Here is a 15,027-nt window from a genome sequence, read left to right on the forward strand (position 1 = left end):
GGTAAAGACTGCAGCACAGACTGGCTTGGAATGCACCCAACTGGCCTTGGGTCATCTGGAAGCGGACACTTCGCCTCCTACCCCCATTCTGTCAGCCCAAGACACCAAGGCTCCGGAGGGGCTTTCTCAACAACAGTTTAATGTGAATGACTGTTATTATTTTGTCTGTGTGCTCTGTTGTAATGCTGTGTGTGTGTGTGTGTGTGTGTGTGTGTGTGTGTGTGTGTGTGTGTGTGTTTTAGCTCCTGTGATAGAGTTATCTGTGCACTATCAATGTCTTTGTTATGTTGAGAATAGGCCTCTCCCTTCTGTATCAGTTGCTCGAATGTTCTTCAAAATAAAAGGCTTGAGGCCAACGAAAGCAAACGACTTTGTCTTCTTCGAAGAACTCTGCTCCAACGCTACAGTATGCATACTAAGTAAATGCTGCAGAAACTGACAACCCCAATGTGTCAAACGTACAAGCAGGGAAAATAATGCAGGGAAAATAATGCACAGACACTTTTTACACCACACTTTTTACACCATTTTTTTTTGCACATTCAAAAAATACATCTGCATTGTTTCTCTAACGTGCCAATTATTCTCTAAGGACCACAAAACTTTATCCTGCTAAAATGTTTTAAATTTGATTTATCCATCTGGACAAAAACAATCGTTTTCTCGGACGTCTAAAATCCATTACCCTGCCATCAAACAAAAACATTGAATAAGACTAAACGCTTGCCCATTTGCTCCCCACTGAAAGCCTCTGTTAACTAATGGGAATGCAATTTGTCTTTTTTCTCCCTCGCATTAAGTGCTGAGTTCCCTTCAGAATAGCAAGCGTCTAATGTTGTACAATGTGCCCCATTACACCGAAGGATGACTATCTATTCTCCAGCTATGGAATACACCTCTGTCCATTGCCATCCATGACAGCCATTCTCTGCTGCTGACAAATTATACTAACGGCTTCTACTTCCCTGCACAAATTTCAGTAACCCTGTTTCAGTCGACATTCTTTATTCACATGCCTATATATCTAATGAGGCTACACACATACCATACAGTATACAGTACTGTCAGGTATTATCAAGCACCCAGGGAGTACGTTTCAAATGAATGGATGAATTTATTGAACAGATTTTTAACCCTCATGGGATACTAAGAATGAAAACTGAAACGGCTGTCTCTACAACACACTGTAAGAGGATAGTATTCCAGTGTGATTGTGCTCATATAGGCAATAGGTTGACAGTAAAGCGGCTCAGTGCCTAAATGCCCTGCACCTTGAAGTCCTGCATAGAGGGAAATCTTCGGGCATTTTCTGCATAGTTTACAAGAATACAAGATTTGCACTGGAAGTAATTTCATTTCTATAAACTAGTTATCTTTTTTCTCTATTTCTGTGTATTTTGCCAGGCACAGTCAGATTTCCATGTATGATGATTAAACTGAAGCCCTGCTATAACCCCTGGCCTGTTGCACAGTCAGATTTCATGTATGATGATTAAACAAACCCCTGCCTATAACCCTGGCCTGTTTCTGTGGTGAGCCGCTCAGTCAGGGACACCACAGCAGTCTCCTGTCACTCACCTTTGAAAGCAGTGAGAGTTTATGATGACTATTTCTTCCATATTTTTACCAATGTACTCCAAAAACTCTCCAAACAACTGTTGTGAAAAACATGTTGCACTCTTTGCACTGTGCAGTGTGTCCAGAAATTCTCCATGACAAATCAATGACTGCAGCACTATTATGACTTTGTAGCTTTTCTGATAGCAGCAGGCTATCAATCAATTGGTAATAGTATGATACAAGCAAATCTGCCAAGGAGTGTCAGACAGCTATCCAGAGACCTAGTAAATTTGAACCAATGTAATTATGTCATGTTCTTATAACAAAACCCTTTGTCGTAAGAACAGCATAATCTTCATAATAGGAGATTTCATACGGTGTCATGAAGTTTTATGACAGCTTATTTATGTTACCACGCTACTGATGACAAATGTCATGTATGAGGCCATGGCAGCTTGTCTGTGTGTGACATAAGCAGTGGACACATGTGGTATCACTAATATTATGATAGCTAGCATGAATATTACAAACAATGTTAACACTGTTATACCATTTGAAATCAACTGCCATTGTAAATCATTACTCAAAATACATTATTTGACATGGCTGGGTCAAGCCAGTCTTCAGTTAAAGTGTAAAGCGAATTGAAGTGTATTTTCTCTGGGACCTTCCATAGGTTTTACCATCAAAGCTACATAGCAATCATGGCAGTAGAGGTTGGGTCCTTTGCTGACAAAGCCAGGTGGCATCAATCACCCATGCTGTGTGCTCGTAGTGAGGGTTCTGAAATGGTATTGACCTTTCAAGCAGTCTATAAACACCAACATAGCTGTTTCTAGGTACAGAGTCTCGGGCCAATATAATAAGCTTTGGCTTTTCTTTGGCTTTTTTTCCCCCTTTACACTCGCATTTCAGTTCAAATGTACCTCAACATCATGGCATTTGCCAGCAAAACTTCATTATAGTGAATCCACGTTGTCATTTTGTCTTCACAGGTGAGGAGTTCTACGAAACCTCTCCCTACGAGCCAGATTCATTCCGTCTAGGCTCCATCCTCTCAGGTAAGGGTGCCTGTCTCTCATCTCTTGTCTTTGGTTCCGTCTAGCCTCCATCCTCTCAGGTAAGGGTGCCTGTTCCTCATCGCTCGTCTTTGGTCACGTCATCTCTTGCATCTGCACTGAATAAAACCCTATTTCCTCTCCCTGTCCTGTGGCGTCAGCCTTGACCCACGGCAGCATCAGTATGACTTCACAATAGCAGACAAAGTCTTGGAAACTATAGGACTCTAAGAATCTTAAACTATAACTAACTCCTGAGTGACTAAGGGATTTAGTAGAGCTGGGTAGCAACAGACAATGACTCTCATACAGTGTGCATTTACCTCAAGAGCAGTTAGAGTATCAGTATATCTCTCCCATCTGCACTGAAGTAAACCTTACTTCCTATCTCTAGCGACTGTGTAAAAATCATGTGCTGGTTATTAATGAGCCAGAGCTTTTTAAAGAGTGATTATGGGCTCATCCTGAGAAGATTACACATTTAGTCGGATTCTTTATGTACACTGACCTTTAAAAGGCCTAGTCAATAATTCAGATATCATGTCTTCCACTAATAATTTGTTCAGAAAATGGTGGAACAAATCATAAAGTTAGACAGAAGGGTTTTCACATCCCCATTTAGAGTAAATTAATTGGTCTTTACTTTCTTCCCCATGAACTTTACCTAGATTTCAACGTTGAGTGTTTGAAGAGCCAAATGTCAGGTAGTTTAAAGGATGACCACGGACGTTCAGTCAGGAGTAGACTGGTAGGTTAAGCAGTTAACCCCCATATTTGGCAAACTTGACTCACACTCACTGAAAAGATGGCCTGATGAAGGTTTTCTATACCCACAATATTTAACCAACCTCACCTGTCTAAATGTATCTCTGAGGGACTCTGTAATGAACAACCCTGCAGTAGCTGCATGGTGCAAATATTTGTATTAATCATTACAGTCACTAGCAGCCTCATAGGTCATCAACACCAAACATACTGCCATGCCACGACAGTAAATCAGTAAATCTACAATATTCAGAGTTATCCTGACTGAGATATGTTAATGTCATTACACCTCCTCCCCTCACACATTCCCATTTGCAGTGATATCTGTCAGACCTGAAAATTCTAATCATAACATGTCACTGTCCTTTAGATAAATGGACGCACGGATGACCGGTGTATAACTGCACACATATTTTAAAGCTCCTTTCGTGAGAAACACAAACCAACCTGAGAAATTGCCCTGCCTTGCTCACTACAGTGCGATTTGGGAGATTTCTTGACACAAATGCTATCATACCACAGAGCTCACCTCTCCCTCACCGCCTAGGATATTCTCCAGTAAAACCCTGTGAATAGAATCCATGACGCAAAGGAAACCGCAGTGAAGTGGCGGCTTAGCGTTTGAGGCGGCAAACTTACCGCTCACTCCAGACAAGGTGTCTCACTAGCACTTTGCTTGGCATCTGGTCAACAATAGATCCACATGTAAGAACATACGTACAGATAAATGGCTTTGTGTACGCAGCCAATGGATTAGCATAGTGCTTGGCTGGCTAGTTATGCTGCCCGTGTTGATTTGAATGCTGAAAGTATTTACTGAAGCTGAGGCAGAGAATCAGAGTGGTATTAGGAAAAAGAAAGATAAAATCTTCTCTTTATCTCAATTCAGGAGCAAATTACAACTTGGGTTAGCAAATTACTGACCGGCATGTACTCTATGGAAATAAAGTGAATGAGATGTACATCAGTACATCAGTGACTTTTGTCAAAAAGATGCAGTCTGCGATTAGTTTTCGCTAAAGGTTGTTGATGTTTGAGCTCAACAGCCAATCAAATTATACCCCTCTCTTCAGTGCTATGTATTGATTGGCTGGTATTGGCTCGGTCTGAGCCACTATGTTTGTTTCCCATTTAAACAGCCAGTTTTTTTGAGGGCAAACACTGAATGAACAGCTAGAGGACCATGAGGAGCAATTCGCTGAATTTGACAAAAAATGTATTGGGTTAGAATCATGGACTGCACCTTTACACACAATCTTGTATTCGTTGATGATAATGCAGTAGCTTTTCCCTTTCAGTCTTTGGCCTTTAGATCACACTTTGGATTTCATGACAGGGCTTCATCTTTTAGGGTTTGATATGCAGGCCTTTGTGGAGTCAGTTGTCACAGATGCAATTCTAATGTGATTGCGATGCAGATGATGTGTCAGAGCAACCAGTCTTTATCTCCAGAAGTAAGCCAAAGCTGAATTCAGTGGGTGCACAGTGCTGCAATCACAGAGCGCTCACAGACCAGATCCATTGAAAATAGGGAAAAGGCACAACACTGCAGCGTCAAAGTCACGGGCAGCATCACATGCTCTGCGTGGTTTTCTGAAGTTGATTTAATCCATTTCTAATTTCACACAAAGGATCGTAGAGAGATTCAGGTTGGAGAGGGATGATGTTTGCAATGCTAGCGGTTCCTACTAGCTTCTGTCAGACTTAGCAACCCTATTAAGTCCCATTCCTTTCAATGTACAGCGCCAATATAACTGGCATGGTCTGTATTAACCAATATTAACCGTTGGTTATGGTGCGTTGATTCTGTTTAGATTTCTCAGAACATTTATCATTCTAAAAGTAATTTGAATCTGAAGTCAGCAAGCGCAAGTATTCCAGAAAAGGTAAAGCTTCTAGCATCCTTCACATTAGGTTAAAATCATTTCATAAATGGGCCAATTTATTGGGTTATGCATATGAAAACTGTGATGATCATGTATAGATTTTTACCCACAATTCTCTTTTGGCTCTATTTTCCCCCCTTTCATCCGCTGATTACACATCAATAACTGCGAGGGCGCAGATTTGACTCCCCTGACATTAAATTTATAGATTATTACAGAAAAACAACATTAGTAACTGACGTAAATCTAGATTCTACGTGTGTATCCACACACACACACACACACACACACACACACACACACACACACACACAAGTGGGCGGATCACACCTCCATGGTTCTGGTCAGGCCTGTGGGGTTCATTCAGTGAGAGAGATGATGATAAAGCAAGCCGGTTTGAGGAGTATTGACTCACAGGGCCATTACTGCTCCTGCTGAGGCACTTTAAATGGGAATAACTCATATTTTTATGTCTTTGCCCCGGCAATAAGGCAAAGAGACTGGATGACAAAGCTTGTTGTTGCTTAGAGTCAGAATCTGATTATAGAAGAGTATTTCTGCCATTCCACCCCTTTTCCCCCAGCAGTTGGCTTGAACAAGTCTTTAGTTTCATATCTCTGCAAGCTTGCAGTGAGTTAGCTTTGGCATTGTACATTTGCATAATCTCTTTCATGCCTTAGCCAAATACAGCTGAATGTTTTTGGGAGAAAGGTGGCCTTAAATGGAAAAAAAGGAGAAGTCTTCAATTCTGAGACCATGACTGGTTTCATTTTAGTCCCAATTTAAATGCATACAGGTAAACGGAGGGATTTTATTTTTCCTCAGTCAGAAAAAGTCAAATTGGATGAAGAGTTGGCTGAAGTGTCCCTTGAATGTAATATGAATAGATGGGTTTCAAAACTTGTTTGGATCCTTTTTTGGGGAAGTTCTTTCAACATTATATTCCTTTGTGATCATTGTGGGGTTTTCACTTTAAAGTTTTGTCATCATCAGACACACTTTTGATAGTTTACCACTCCATGTTAGCAATAGACTGCACTCTGAGGACATCTTGTTTGTCAAGAGCTGACTGTAAGCCCTGATAGCCCAGACTCCTACTTTTGTATTGAAGGGACCGGCATTTGAGATTTTATAGTTAATAAGAATATGCCATAGTCAATAATTCAATGTTTATTATACCTAGTTATAATTGTTACTTTTGTACTGTGCTACTAGCATGTAAGCATTTCCTGGGTGAATACACTTGGTTTTGACCAGGGGAGTGAGGTGCGACATTGCTCTCACCTTCCCCCCCAGGTCGGGACAAAGAGCTTTGTATCCAGGGCCTATTTGAATAGACGGTAAAACCCCTAAACTCAGCATTTAAGAGCCAATCCTACAATGGATAATTTAGATATGCTGAGGTGAAACTCTGTGAGGGAGGGTGGATCTTCAAGTCTCTGTCTTTCAGTGGTCGGCCGCCATTTGTTCAAGAATAAACCTGAAGCCATGACTGACAAACCTAAGAACTGAATCTTAAATATATGGTATAAACGAAATACTATTAGTATCATCATCCTTGAGCTATGATTACATCAATATAACTTCACCATAGCAGAGAAAATCTTATAAAAACTATAGCAGGACTGTGTTGACCATATTTGTGAGTGACTACGGGATTTCGAGTTGCAATACAGTATGTGTGTGTATTTACCTCAATAACAATTGCATTTTCAATCACTTGGATGCACTTACTTTAGTACATTAATATGACAAATGAATGCGTTCATGTTTTGAGATGTAGTTGTGGTTATGGATAAGATTAGGTTATGGATAGGATGAGTAACATACAACATGGACTTTTATGGCTCTCAACTCCTGCCAGCATCTAAAGTTACTTTAAAAATGTGTGACCAATTATCCACATATGTCTCATAATTGTGTCAAAGGCCACATATAAATCACACATACTGACCTCTCTCTCTTAGAGTAGTGGGTCACAGTGCCTGTCTCCACAGACTGGGACCTCAGGAGATAAATGATATCCTATGATAACACAGGGGAACAGTGAGCCCTCCCCTGCCCAGTGACATATTGAGGCTAGTGCCTATGGCCTGGGCCAGCCAAATGATCACACACACCCCTTCTGTAGGATGGCACACTCTCGTGGTAAGTGGAGCAGCATTGTGTGCCAGTTCGAACTTTTGGAGACATTAGTCGCAGAGGCGCTTGGGCAAGAGGAGTGTGTTTATGAGTGTGTCTGTGTGTGTGTGTGTGTGGGGGTGGTTGTGAGTTTGAACGGTGGGGAGCTGTATGTGTTGTAATGGGATATCTTTAGTAAAAAAGGGCATAATATACACACGTAAAACACATAACAATTTGATATTGGCAGCTTTTATGTTTTCCTATCAGGGTATACTGACTGCTCTTTAAAAGATGATTTCCTTCATGAAATGACCAAAAAAAATAAATAATTGAAAACCAACATTCAAGCAATAACACTACAATGAAGCCATGAAATGTTACGATGTGATCTGTTCATTTCAAGTCTCAATAGTGGCACATCTGAGAGAGAGAGAGAGAGAGAGTGAGTGAGTCATCGGCCACATCAGACAATGAATTATTGGGCTGTCTGTCGAGATGAGAAGACTTTTATGAAATGACATAAGACCGCTGTCATGGGTCATTATGCACACACATAAAGACACCATTAAATCCAAAACACCATTTTTTTTTTATCGCTTTCTCTCACTCTCATGTTGCCGATATTCAAGTGGGAGACTCACAAAACGTACACAGTGTGCTGACCAACACAAGTAGGCTTACTTAGGAAACTACTCGGAAACTCAATCTTACAGAGGCCCAATATAAGTCACTCCTAATGAAAAACCTCACCCTTTAGAAACAAACCTACGATTCTTTTTAGAAAAATCTCCAAAAGCACTTGCCTGGCCGCATTAAACCTCACCCTTTAGAAACAAACCTACGATTCTTTTTAGAAAAATCTCCAAAAGCACTTGCCTGGCCGCATTGTCTACTGCAATGGCTAGGGACATGGTTAATCAATTCAATGCAGCGCCCCGCTAAAGCCACAACCAGACCATGTTTGTCTAAGAGCACATGGGAAAGAAACATGCATAGACCTGATCCTCATCCACCTCTCTACGCCTCAGCCTGTAGCCTAACTGTACAGTAGTTGTGCATCTGAGTGGGTTGCCGTAATATAAGAGTTATAGTTATTCCTCACACGCAGGTTCCTGAGGCGAATGCAGAGTGTCAGAGCTGTATGTCCACTCTGCCAAGCCTCCAGATAGAAGAGAGAGCTCCCTAATAACACTAGACCCACCATTATCCTCCCAGAGTGCCTTAGTGTGGGAGAGTGCTCTAATGTGTAAAGGCAGACATAGGGGGATATGAGTGGTTCACACAGACCTGTCCACAAACACACATACTGGATGCACACACATACACATACGCACGCACACACTCACACATACACACACACACACACACACACACACACACACACACACACACACGAATATATAGTCATTGTAAGTTTGCACACACTCCTCATTTATATAATCTATAGCAAAAATGCATAGAAAGGAACATGAAAGTTATGCTCATGAGAATAACAGATATGAACTGTCTGGGATGTCTGGGATGTCTGGGTAACAGCTCTTGACTCTAATAAGCTGGGGCTCAGCCAACTTCATTCTTCAGGGAACTGAAAATTAACCTTCCCTTTTGGAAGACGGCAGATCTGTGTGCTGTAGATCTTACATCAGTTCTTGCAATGACAGAGTAACAAAAATTACCAATGAAATATCCCAGTAATTGGATGTGTGGTAATCGATAGTCTGCTCCGAACCATCCGATAGGGATGCTCACAGAATTGCCTTGTAGTTTATTTAACACGTATTATCTCAAATTATTTTTCAAGATTTTTTTTTAACAAGGCAGGGGAGTTCATTTTTCTTTCTGCAAGATTTAAAAGATTTAAAGTGCATTAATCCATTTAATTGGATTGTTCTAATCATATGAATAATTGAAACCTGGCTCGAATGGTAGTAGAGTCCCGAGCAGCTCGGGTTCTTTTGTATTTCATTATATATGATCATAGCCCCCAGGACTGATTCTCACTCAGTATTTCAGAGTCCACAGTACCCAATGGGCTGCTCTTCACAAGAGGACCACAGGCGAAACCGGTAAACTAATTGCAAGCCTATGTACAGGTAATGTAGAGTCCACCGTAGACTCTTCCTACCCTTCCCACACCAAACAATATGGTATGTGAAAACATGGACCTTTTAACACGAAAGCTTGACCTTTTCAAAAGATGCAAAAGGTTAAAGAAAATGGGTCTTGTGTGTGTGCACTGAGAAAAGTATGAAAGGACGTGAGAATATATTGTGGTTACACATATACATACATATTCATGTATTCACATAGACATACTTGCACCAACATACTCATACGTTATTTTAAACAACATTATGCAACAATTTTACCTTAAAATAACAACTTCAAAATATTTTTCTGGTGGTACACTGACATGTTATACGGAGAATGGTGTCTGTGCCACTGCTACAATATGCCTGGCATTGCACTATGTAACTTTGGTGGAAAGGGCGTGCAAAAAAACTACATAATGCTTTATGGCACCACCTCACACAACAACAACTGAACCCTTCTGCTAGCGATAAGAAGAAGCAAGCGCAGTATTCTCTTTGTGGACATTATGGCAGAGGCAACGGAGAAACCGAGGAAGATGTTGTCAGAGGAAGCGAGGAAGAGAAAGAGAGAGAGTAACTGAGCAAGTGAATGAGAAGTCAATGAGAAGAATCATTCTCGGACTGGCTTTTACTCATTGGCTAGAGCTTAAAGAGACAAGGATGCAAGTCAGATGCCGAGCTGGCCTTCTTTCTGTTGGACTAGTCAGTAACGATATGTCTTGTGTTGCGCTTGCTTGATATTTGGCTGTGTTAGGAAAGTTCGACTAGCTAGTTGTTCCATCATAAACATCCCTGCAAATGTAGTTTATGAACGAATGTGACGTAGGCTGTAACCTTATCGGTGTCATCCCTGTCTCACTGAGATTTGTAGTTTTCCAGATGCCTTAAGTCATCGACCTCAGTCCCGTCTCAGGCTAGCTTCCAAATAAATTCATGAATTCAAATTTAATGAATCGATCTTCGTCAATCTCACACAAATTAAGCCTTGGAAGTTTGCCACCTTAAAAAATGTGACGTCAGAGTGGACCAATGTGTTTACGCAAACGAGAAAACCTGTAATATGGGAAAGATTCACTAAACCCAAGACTTAATTGCAGACATGTGATGTGTATATTTCACAACAAGAGGGATGTTTTGTCGAACAGTAAAACTAAATAAAGAAAACATAGATAAAATCCATTAAAAGTCAGGCCAATAAAAAGGCAGAAAACAGCAAATAAACTGCACCATCATGCCGTGCAATTAAAACCTCTACCGCCTGTAACAGTTGCAAACATCAGTGTACAATCTCGAAACTTCAGTTCCATTTAGCGCAGGCATTGTGTACCCTCAGAGGGTTTCAGTAATGAGTCTTTGTTTACGATGTAGCATCCTAATCACCAGAGACTCTGCTCACAGTCAGCGTAATTCAAACATGGCCTTGCTATACCGTATATGCACGCATAGCGGAATAATCCGGAAGGCATCATCTCTCTAATAGCTTTTCTTTGTTGTTTTCCAACTCGCTCCTTTCCCAGAGAAGCAAAATGAGATGTGTGTGTGTATCTCTGGTGAGATCCCAAGGTATATAATTTACCCAGCTGCAAGCAGACTACAGAATATTCCTTTTAAAATGAAATGTGATGGTCTTACATAATGAAGCCATACAAGCATGTGGTTTAGGGGGTGGATGCATTAGAAAAAAGTGGAGGAGGTTTTTTTTTCTGCTTTTAAACGCAGCTAACACCTCTGATGCCTACCTTTTTGTAATGCACTGATACATGCACTTGCACACTTAAACACTTCCTCTAGTGTATGGAGTCCTTTTCCATCTGTCTGTCTCCCTGTCTTTGGGCTCTCTTCAACCCTGCCCTCACACTTGAGTGATATAAGATAATGAGGGATGGGAATGGGATGGGGGGAGGAGGAGTGACATGGTCCTCAGGGTGTGGGCTAAAGACATTTAAAAAGCATGCACGCACACTCAAACACACACACACACACACACACACACACACACACACACACATGCACACACACACACGCGCGCGCAGACACACACACACACTCTGACAAGCACAGCTCAGTGCTGGATTCAATCAAAATGCTGGCACCACTCCTAATTACTCTGTACATGCCCTGTGCCAGGAACTCTTCATAACCTGACATGAACCTGCTGTCCCCAGCAATACCGAGGCACTCCAGAAATGCATTATTCATCGATGAGAAGGCAATTATTAAGATCAGATCCTTAGAACCAGGAAGGTGTCGGAGTCCACATTCCTGAGGTCCGTGGGGCCCTCACAGGTTCAGAATCAAGTTCAGATGAATCACATAGATGTGCTGGGTGGTTGTGTGAGTGTGTGTCCCTATTGTGTGTGTGTGTGTGTGTGTGTGTGTGTGTGTGTGTGAGAGAGAGAGAGAGAGAGAGAGTATGTGTTGTCTGTGACTGGTACGCATTTTGTGTGTGTGTGTGTGTGAATGTGTGTTTGTGTCTGAGTGTGAGAAAGAGAGTATGTGTTGTCTGTGACTGGCACACATTTTGTGTGTGAGTATGTCTGTGTGTGTGTGTGTGTGTGTATCAGAGGGATTGATTGTGCGTGAGTGAGTGTGTGTGTGAGTGTGAGTGTGTCTATGAGTGTCTGTGTGTCACTCATTGTTCCCTTCTGTTTCTGTGAGCTCTGTTTCTCATCAGAGGATAAGGCTCAAAGGCTCAGAGGCATCCTCTACACAACATTTTATAGTCAAAGTCAGCAGTAGCATCCATCTCACCCTGAGAAAACCAGACAAATACAACCTTTTTACCACGCTGCAGAGCCCTCAGTCACTTTCACACCTTCAAAGCAAACAGCTACTTAATCTACATCTGCATTTCATAACAGGAAGAATTTCATCTATTCCACTGTGCTGACTGGATGTTTCTGAACGGACATGTGTTCTAAATCATTTGTGATGAAACTCTGAGACTGACAAAATTCAATCATTTTAACCATGCCACACACACACACACACACACACACACACACACACACACACACACGCACACACACAAACACACACACACACACACACAAACACACACACACACACACACACACTCTCTCTCTCTCTCTTTCTCTCTCTCACACTCACTTCACATTCACAAAAATGGGCCACACAACATCTGCCCTGTGCTCAAGGCAGACCACCACTCTTACAGTCCATCTGTGGCTATTACTGCCTGGGAATGGGCATCTAAATGAGCAGGCACTGATGTTTGTGGTGCCTAGTGGCTGGTGGATGAGGACTCTGATGAAGTTTTGGGACGAGCAGGATGAAGAATAGAAGGGGGGTGGGGGTGGAGGTGGGGTGGTGCTCAAGGTTACATGGAGTGAGAATATGGCCCAGTAATGGACTCATTCCCCCGCGCCAGGTCCCTGGCTGTTGACAGAGGCTGCTGACTTATGATCTGAGGGAGCAGAGAGGACATTCGCTTCCACTCTCCACAGGCTGTCTCCACTGTTAGTAGATGTTTCACAATAGCTGAATGTATGAATTACAGTTTAGAAAATCTTTTTTCACACATACAACCATCTTCTTGAACAATAAATCATTTTTTTGAGACACAAAATGAAAGGAATTAATTTAATTATATGAATGAATTGCCCTACGGCAATTAATGATTTAATATTCTTTTAAAATACATGTAACAACATATACTTGGAATTAAGGAAAATGTTAGCGTAAGGGGTTAGTTACATGTAATAATATGTATTTGCATGGTAACTACACAGGATTTTAAGTATGCACTGAAGTACATTGCAAAAATGGCACCCTTATATAATGCAGGACTAAATGGTACTACCTGCTGACTTGACCCTGCCATCGTCTTTACTCCATTTGCCCTTGCTGTGCCACAAGGGCTGAACCCCATCATGTTTGTCTTTTCGAGGGGACCACAGAGGACAGAATCTCCCTGCTCAGCCTCTAACCTCAATCATCCTCATCATCCACTCCAAGTCCTGAGGCCCAGTGATGGGGGGAGGGAGGAGAAAAAACCCATCTTTTTTTCCCCTAGCCATCGCTCTCTCGCTGTCACTCCCACTCTGTGCATTTCTCTTTTCAACCCACACCCCTGGTGACCGAAATTAGCAGATCCAGATGGCCAGCGGAGATCAGGGATGTGTCATCTATCATGGACAGTGTTGAGTTGCGCTAAACCGCAGGGCTGGAGCCGTGTGGAAGCAGCACAGGGCAGGGCAGGGCAGGGCAGGACAGCAGGCTGTGCTTTCAGTCCCGCTGGCTCAAGTCTGTGCTGCTGCTCCTGCTCCTGGTCCTGGCCCTGCAAATGCTGATGCTGATGCTGATGCTTATGCTGATGCGGCTGCCTCTTGCTGCTGGGGATGCTGGGCCTGCTGCTCAGGTCAGCACTCCTGCTAATCCCAGTGCCACAGTCCAGTTCTCCCAGTGGCTCCAGTCTGTTTTTCTTTCTCTCGCCCAGAGGCTCATAGTTTCTCTGCCAGTGCACATAAACACACACACACACACACACAAACAAAATACACACACACACACACACACACAAACTGGTACGAGTGCAACCAGACATGCCTTCAAGCACAACAATAACAGGTACACCTGGGCATTCTGTGCTCCATCTCTCTCTCTCTCTCTCTGTCCCTCTCTCTATTTCTTTCTCTCTTTCGCCTCTTTCTCCATTTTGCAAAACACACACATTCATTGACTTGTATGTGTAGAAAATGAAAATTGCTATGTGCAGCACCACAGTGGTAACACACGTAAATTAGTTATGATAACACTGCGCTGACAGTGAGATATTAAGCGGCAAATTTCATTTATCTGCCCAGATCACGTCATGAGTCTGTGGAGTCTCCGAGGCTCTGCCTTTGCATGAAGGACAGCATTATCTAATCGAACGTCCTCTTCTCTCCTCGCACACACCACGCCCAAAGAACCGACAGCCCAAGCACCTTGATGCGGTACTCGTAATCCGTGTTGCCACAGCTTGAAACAACGAGGCCTCGGCAATCAATTGGAAATGGATGTCTCTCTCTCGCTCTCTTTCTCTGCTCTGTTTCTCCCTTTCACTCTATCCCTCTCTCTTATTCCACCTCCTCTTTCTCTCTCCCGCTCCCCCTATATCTGTCTGTCTTATTCCATCTATTTCGCTCTCTTTCCTCCTTCTTCCCCCTCTATCTTTCTCTTTTATTGTATCTCTCTTTCCTGCTCTCTCCCCCTTTATATTACCCCTCGCTCTCTCCCCCCTCTATCTATGCCAGGGACATGGAGAGAGATCGATCCACTCAGGTTGGAGATGGATCCTTGTGCCTGTCACTGCTCCCGCGCCTGGTATGAAACGTCATTATCTGGAGATGGAGCAGGAACTTGACTTTTGCTGCTTCCTGACGGATGTAATGGGGGATGAAGGGGATGGAAAGAGGTAGTTTCCAAGCGCTGCACTTTACACGTCCACTTACAGCGGCGCTTGGCCTCCTCGCTTAATATGGGGGTGGGTGCAATGTAGTTTAAAGCCTTGGAGTATGCTTTTAATGTTTATGGTGG

The 15,027-nt window shown here is 42.5% G+C and overlaps 1 protein-coding gene across 1 annotated transcript in view; it reads left to right on the plus strand.

The window, feature by feature from the left end:
• The first annotated feature begins 2,397 nt into the window (after nucleotides 1-2,397).
• The window catches only part of LOC105899091 (GDNF family receptor alpha-2-like), a 48,685-nt gene continuing 36,055 nt past the window's right edge, over nucleotides 2,398-15,027 (plus strand). Inside the window, exon 1 of the mRNA XM_031570776.2 lies at nucleotides 2,398-2,621. The gene's annotated coding sequence lies outside the window, so the exon portion shown is untranslated. The remainder of the gene's footprint in view (nucleotides 2,622-15,027) is intronic.

Source organism: Clupea harengus, chromosome 7, assembly GCF_900700415.2.
Source record: "Clupea harengus chromosome 7, Ch_v2.0.2, whole genome shotgun sequence".
NCBI classification, from domain to species: domain Eukaryota; kingdom Metazoa; phylum Chordata; class Actinopteri; order Clupeiformes; family Clupeidae; genus Clupea; species Clupea harengus.